This window comes from Sarcophilus harrisii, chromosome 3, assembly GCF_902635505.1.
Source record: "Sarcophilus harrisii chromosome 3, mSarHar1.11, whole genome shotgun sequence".
Classification (NCBI taxonomy): domain Eukaryota; kingdom Metazoa; phylum Chordata; class Mammalia; order Dasyuromorphia; family Dasyuridae; genus Sarcophilus; species Sarcophilus harrisii.
In genome coordinates this window covers 601960548-601968532 of record NC_045428.1, presented here as the reverse complement: position 1 = coordinate 601968532, position 7985 = coordinate 601960548, and the positions used below count along the sequence as shown (strand labels likewise).

Genomic DNA, 7985 nt, shown 5'->3' with positions numbered 1-7985 from the left:
CTTAATTTTTTTTTAATCAAAAGGAGTGTATCTTTTCCTTTTTTGACCTGAAAAGTCAAGTTCTTCAATCACAAGATATGCATTTATTTTTAAATCAGATACATCCTGTCCTTCATTTTTTGCTTTAACCAGTACTTGTTGTAATCTTGTCATAGGCTGCTTAACAGGTGGTTCTGTTTGTGTCACTGCCTCTCCCTCTCCTCCTCACTCCACCCATGAAGGGTTAATTGAGGGAAGTAGGTCAGGGGAGGTGGAATGACTTAATTTCTCCTGCTGTGAAGTATCACACTCAAAATTTTACTTAACTCCATTGTTCTCTGATTCTTCATCCTTTTCACCTAGTTTAGCTGGTTCCTCCCTTTCCTGCTCTTTCATCTTTTTCCTTATTCTATAACTTATATAATTTCCTAAAGCCAATTGTATTAAATTGCATGTATTAAGTGTGTCTTTGGAAATCGATTCAGGTCCATTATCATTGTAGAATTAACATAGCTGCTCTCCTACTAATTTCCACTCATTTGGATCCAATTCTTTTTCTATAGAGAACCAAAGAGATGTGTACTGTACAATTTCTAAAAGTACAGTGATTTGATCCCAAATTATAATCAAACCTTGGCTTTTCATAAGTCTGACAATGCTCTCTACATAATTTCCTTGAACTGGAAAAGAAGGCTGTTTTCTAAATATCTGTCTCATTGCAGCTGAAATATAGTTTAGCCCTTTAACAAAGCTTCCTTGCTGTACTCACCCTAATTTCTGGTTGAGGAGACGTTTCCACTGAAATCAGGATTGGAGACTTTTCCACTGAAATCAGGATTGTGTCTGTCCCACTGTAATTGAAGGCCAATGGTGGGTGGGGGATCTTCCAGGTTGGGGTATAAAATTTGGTATTTTCCTTCTGTAACTCTCTTCTCCTTGCTTGACTAGTTGTTGGGAAGGAGACACCTTTTCTTGTGAGATAGTAACTACTTTCTGCTTCTATTTTGAGAAATCTCCTTGATTTATTTGAGCCAGATATCTTCATTCCACACATCCTGGGTTTAGAGTTTTGCTTATGACTTCCCTTTTCTTCCTTTTATCTAATTACTTAATTTCCCTCCCCCTCTCTTTTCCTCTCAGATAAGTAATTAAGGTGAGGCCCATTCCTCTGCTGACTTGCAAGTTCTTTTTTAGTACTTCAAATATTATTTTCTGCACATTTCTCTAAAATATGATCCATTTCTCTCTTTCTCTTTGTCATTAAATATTGTTTCTGTCTTTTGCTCTTGGCCACAAGACACCATAATACCAGATTTGGACTTTTTTTTCCACATTCTACAAGTATCCTAGGAATAGTAGTATGTGAAGACTGTGTATTTTAAAATCAGCCGGAGTCAGGAATTCAGGTTAGGGGGAAATCGCCAATCTTTATTCTCAGTGAAGAAAGATCGGAGGTGGAAGAGAATGGGCAATAGCAATGTATGCAGCTGAGTCAAGAAGCTAGTTAGACCAGCAACCTGGTCTATGATCAGCATATATGAGCCTAGAACCCAGGCCCAATCTCTCCCAGTCTCTCTTCCTGTCTCTCTGCCTCCATCCACCAAAATTGTCATTTCCTATACAACACATCAGGACTTGCACAGAGTGGGCGGGGGCCATTCTTTATCCAAGCATGTATATTAATAGAGTATAGTCCAATTACTATTTAGCCTCACGTGCTTGGGACCTCAGTGCATCAACTCAAGCTTCAGCCCATTACAGTAGTAATCATGATGATAGGTAACAGCGACCATTGGAACCCAGGACGCCCCAAGAAGCACTAAGAAAGGAGAGCATCAAGACTCTTCAATGCCCAGGAAGAGAAGTTACAGAATAACTAAAGAAAATTCCTCAAAGGGAAAAAATTTTCTATTTCTAGTAATTAGAAGCACTATTATATCTTTTGGGATATGGGTTCTCTAAATTTGAACCTACTTTACATTGGACCTTATTAATATAGATGAGAGGGTTTGTCAAGTATACTTGAGTAATATGTGCCAAATATTAATATTCTTTCACATGAACAAAAACACTTTCCATAAAGTTCAATTTCCCTGGCTATTTGATATTCATTGATGATATGGAGACACACTGATGGGGACTCATGAATAATAGAATCCCAAACTATAGCTCTGCACTTGTTATGTCTCTAAAATGTTCTGGTTATATTTATTCACGTAGAATATTCCTTTCTCTCTTCTTTCAATTTTAGAATCACCTTCTTCTCCTCTGAGATTCACAATAATCAAATAATTTTCTCAATCAAAATTAGTTCTCCTTCTGTACTACTCACCAAAGCATTAACCTTCTTCAATGAATTTCATTCTGACCATCTTTTTTCCTTTTCCCAATTATTCCAGCTCAGAAATACTCAGGTAAGAGTTGAGCATATATTCCTAACCCATTCCTCTGCAAAGGTGAACTCCATGAGTTTGATACATTGCACATATTTTCAAGGATCTGCATAGTATTGATTGGGGTTGATATATTACTTCTTTTTTTCTCTTTTTCCTTTAAAATATCATTGATTTTGTGAGATTTTATGGGAAGATGCTGAAGGAGTATCAAAGGTATACTGAAAGATATTCTGAAGATGAAAAAACTCAAAAAGATTAATAAAAATCTATGTTAACAATAAAGATGCCAAGCTAAATATATCTCACTTCTTTTAATCTGTCCTCAGAGGAAATGATATTCCATTTTCTAACACTGAATGTTACTGATATTTCCTCAGCACCAGTTTCCTCATCGATAACATGGAGATATTGGAATAAGATCATCAGTTAGCTTGCTCCATCAGGAGATCTATGATCAATGATCATTCAGATCACCACACACAGAATTTTCCCTCATTTCTTCACGTTCTTCCTATAGGATCACAATTCCCACTAAGCAAGATACTTTGATTCTGGCATAAAATAAGGGGCAGCTAGGTGGCGCGATGGCATGAAATAAGTATGGCACAGGAGCACTATTTCAGTTTAATTTTGGAAGACCTCTTCTTAAAATCCATGTGACTGATCGATCTCAGCAATGTTTAGAACTGCTGTTTCACTACATTGTTCACACCTCAAACTTTTCATTCACTAAAATCACAAGATGGTTAGATGAAAAATGATTTTGATCTATTCACTGTTCTGTGATATGTGTGTATGAATACACTATATCTATATCTACATAGAGATGTATCTTTGTTTTGGCCATCTCCCATATTTATAATGCTCTCCCCTGTTGGAATCTTTACAAAGTGTTAAGCCATTGGAGTTGATTTAATCTTAGAAAGAGTTATTTTGGGTCAGAACTTGAACTAGATTAGGGCTTGTAGGCTTTTCTTCCAGAGTGTTCTATCTCAGAGTCCTGTCGATGTTCCGGAGAAATTCTTCCTAGCTCCAAGAGCTTCCTCCATATATATCATCTCCCAAAGGTTAACTCCTCCTTCTCGAGGCAGGGATTGTGGGTTATCTCCCAGAGTGCTCTCTGGTCCTAAGAACTTCAAGGGAGGTGTGAATTCGGACTAAGCCCTACACGTGTGAACTCCATTGAGTAGTTAGATACTTATGAGCTCTCTAAAGGTGTGAACACAAGCATTGTTTCCATCAGTTGTATTTAGTACCTAGTTCAAGTTCTGACCCAAAATAACTCTAAGATTAAATCAACTCCAATGGCTTAACACTTTGTAAAGATTCCAACACTCCCCCATTGACCTTTGCCTCACAGGGACCTTCTATTCATTGAGGAATCTATTCATATATCACTGTGAAGATGAAATCTCTACCCACAAACAAATATTTATTTTATATTGAGCCTGTATATATTTATTCTGCATAAACATGCCCCAAGTATCTGTCGTCTAACATGATGGAATGGAAACTCTTTGTTATCACTCCCAAGTTCTTTCAATTTTCATATTGAAATTGTTCTGTCTTTGAATCCCCAGGGGGTAACTTAAAACCTGATCAATGTTTAAGTTCTTTCAATTTTCATATTCAATTCATTCTGTCTTTGAATCCCCAGGAGGTAACTTAAAGCCTGGTCAATGTTTAAGATTGATTGTCCATTGGACAGGACCAATGACCCTCTCATCCATGTTGCAAATATGTATTCATCTTTTTTTTCCACCTACAGTGAATGAACATTTGCCAATCTTACTTTTTACTGAGCTGAAGAGCTAACTATGCACTACCCAGTGCCTTCACTCAGGATTCTGAACCATGCACTGCCCAGGTCAAAGCTCTCTACTCTCTAGACTTTCTTCCATCCTACTTAATTGTTTCAAATTAGTATGATATACTAAAGTCCCAATCCTCTATCCATGACTTTTTCTTTGTTCCCTTTAGAATCCTATTCTGGCTTTAACAAACTTTTATGAAGAGAGAATTATCCCTTACCCTGCAAAGTCATCGGCTCCCCTTTCCATGGCATGAAGCTCATAGGCAGAATTCTCTAATGGGGCTGTTTGAGCTGAGCCCCTGTGATCACTGGGACTGTGAACCCCTGGTGGTAGCAGGGATGGTTCATTCCCTTAATCTTTGGGTTATCTCATCATGGAGCAAAAAATGGCTCATAGATGATGAGTGGGGGCAGGAGAACCAGATAATGTATAATTTCTCATAAATCAATTCAGATGGAGCTCCTGTCCTCCTTACCAGTGTCTGCCCTCACCATCCTGAACCACACAGCCCTGACAGCTCTGCTCTGGTTTCACTAAGGGATGGACAAGGAGGAGCAGAACAAGGATCAGTCACTATGCAACAGTATGAGAAATGGGTAGGGCCCTTCCTCAGAAACTGTGTTTCTCTCTAGCCACACCCAAGCCCATCCACTCATGGAATTATTTTTTTAAAGACCTTTCCAAACCACAAAGCTAAGAGAAAGATTTGAATTTGTCAGTGATGACACATTAAGATCCTGCCTTTGTCCAGCAGCCCAGCTGTAGGGCCAAGGCTGGATACCTTGGAGTAGGTGAGAAGGGTGAGGAGGGAGAGGATAATCACCTCTAATCATGTCACTTCTCCTCCCATGGCTCTGTACATTCATAGCCTTCCTGGACTAGAACATATTTCTGGTGACCCTGGGAGCCAACTTACTGAGCAATGAACAGGCCTACAAGACGGGTCCAGCCACCTGGCCAGGGACCCTCAGCCCACCCTACCCCTTCTCAAGCAATAATGTGAGAGGCTGATATGAGAGATTAGATCTCTTGCTTCCTCCTTTCACAGGAGCCATGCCCAGACCTAGAATTTCAAACTGAACTGGTTCCATAATAACCCTAGGGAGAAGAATAACCATTTAGAGTCAAATGTCATCATGTCACCCTCTCAGGACTACAGTTTTGCCCTCCTGGAGGCAAAGAGTCTGGAGCCCTTAGAGCTACAGAGCGCTACAGAAAAAGCAGCCATTTTCTCACTTCCATCTTTGAGGGTCAAAGACACTGGGAGCTATAGCTGTATTTACTACGGGAAGACATCCTCCTAGAGAGGGTCATATCCCAACTAAGCCTTGAAGATGACTGTTTAGGGAGTAGATATGGAAACCCCCTAAGTCTCCAATTCTATCCTCCACAAAGGAAGGCCCACAGAACTATGGGGACAGCATAAAAGCCAGGGATTGTTGAAAGGATGGTTTGCTGGAGGGGGAGACCTAGGATTCTCTCTTGTTTCACATGAACTCAGATTTGGGCCACATGATAATAGGAGTGTTCCCAGCTTATGTAGACTCCAGAGAAGTAAGTGAAAACAAAGGCAAAATTTCTACTACCTCTTTCTTGAGGGCTAAAGGGAGGGTGCCTAGAAATGACATCAGACATTGAACTCTAGAACTCCTTTCTCCTCAGGACAACTCCCCAAAGCCACTCTGTGGGCCCAATCTGGCCTTATGATAGCCCCAGGAACTAATATCACTCTGTGATGCTCAAGGCCCAGACTGTCTTAAAGAAGTGTTTTTCACAGTGTGACTGCTGAGACTCAGGAACCTTTACAGCCATAGGCCTCAGCAGATCTCTGGACTGACTTCTCCTTCCCCTCTATGAGACCTGAGAAGACACTGAGAGCTACAGCCATACTTACAAGATCAAGTCATCCTCGGATGGAGAATCAGAGTCCACTGATACCTGGAGATAGTGGTGCTGGGTGACGGGTGTGAGGGACACAGAATAGTCCTAAGAATAACCCCTCTGTGCTCTGTCAGAAAGAATTTCACAAAGACAAGGGAATTATGTCTACACAGGCAGTTGTGCCCTGGATCTATCCTGAATCAGGGGCATAGGAAGACATAAGATATTTCTGTTGTAATCTGGACTATTAGGTAAAAACTTATGATGGGGCTGTTAGGGCTTAGGGAAAAATCACAGAGACTCAGAGCTGAAAGGGGCCTTGGAGGTTCTTGAGGCCCAAACCCTCCCATTACCAATGAGCAAATGAGGAACTGAGAGGAAAAGCCTAGTCTGGGGTCACAGCAAGACTTAGGGACAGAGCCTGGAGACAAGTCTCAGCCTTCCCTCTCCTGAAATATGATCTAAACCCTGGTTTTAGACTAAGCTGTGATAGCCCAGATTAGGAAGGAGGGGCCACGATCTTTTCTTCTTTGAGTCATCACATGTATGAGACCATAGACTGGGTTGTCTCACCTGAATGTGACAATCTCCTTAGATTTGTACCTGCAACTACAAAATTTCAAGAGATATTCAAGTTCAACCTCTCATGTAGCAAGGACTTAAATGAAACTCATGGCTTAAGGTATAGAAGCAGGGCTTGGAAACTGAAAGATTTATCTTGCTGAATTCAAATTGTGTCCATACCATTACTGCCTATATGAGACTGAGCACATCATTTAACTCAGTTGGTCTCATTTTCCTCATTTCTAAAATGAAGTAGGGAAGAAAATGGCAAAAGATTTTCCCAAGAAAACCCTAAATGAGCTCCTAACAACTGGACATGATTGACAAAAAACTGAACAACCAAACTTAGACTCAGACAGACCAAATGACTGAAACATTTCACAACTGAGAGACAGAGCAGGAATTTGACCCAGGTGTCCTCACCCCCCACCACCACCACCACCACATGTTCTTCCCCTCAGAGGATCTCTCCCCAAGCCATCCCTGTCAGCATTACCATTCATTCCTAGTGATGGGGCCTGGGAAGCATGGGACTTCCACTTCAAGAACTCTCAGTCAGCACTCTGGAGAGCGACATTCACTCTGCAGAAAGGGGACAGTCTTCAGCCACTGCAGAGCCAGGGCCCAGCTGGGACCTCAGTTAACTTTTCCCTTCTCACCGTGAGCTCCCAGGATGCTGGCAACTATAGCTGTGTCTACTATAGGAGGATGGCTCCATACCAGGCGTCTGAGCCCATAGCATATAATAAATAGTATCATAAGAAAAAGTAAAATAAGAGGAACATTTAATATAGCTGTTCAATGTATCAAAGATGTCTGAAAATATGTGCAATATCTATCAATTGTTACCTCCATTCTCTTGAAATCAACAAGGTGAGAGTGTCCATTCATATCGTTTTTATTGTCTCTCAGTGACTGATTTCTATTTTATTGCTCTTTTCTATTTTTAGCCAATAGCAGATGGTTCTATAATTACTGTTTTATAACATAATTTGAAGTCTAGAAGTGCTATTCTCCCTTCCCTCTTATCTTTTTTTATCATTTCATTGAACATTCAATTGTTTTTATTTTTCTCAGAGAGTTTTGCTATTTCCTTGATAAGATCTTTAACATTAAAATTATGAATCAACATTGAAAGTAGTGTCACATGTATACTAATATTGTATTTAGTTTATGCTTTAACATATTTAACATGTATTGGTCAATCTGCCATCTGGGGGAGGGGGTGGGGAGAAGGAGGTGAAAAATTGGAACAAAAATTGGGCAATTGTCAATGCTGTAAAATTACCCTTGTATATAACTTATAAATAAAAAGCTATAATAAAAAAAAGCAGTGTCACTATTTTGGCAC

At 40.1% G+C, this 7985-nt stretch overlaps 1 pseudogene; it reads left to right on the top strand.

The window, feature by feature from the left end:
• Window positions 1–4729: 4729 nt before the first annotated feature.
• Window positions 4730–7387, top strand: LOC116422703 (annotated as a pseudogene).
• Window positions 7388–7985: the final 598 nt, after the last annotated feature.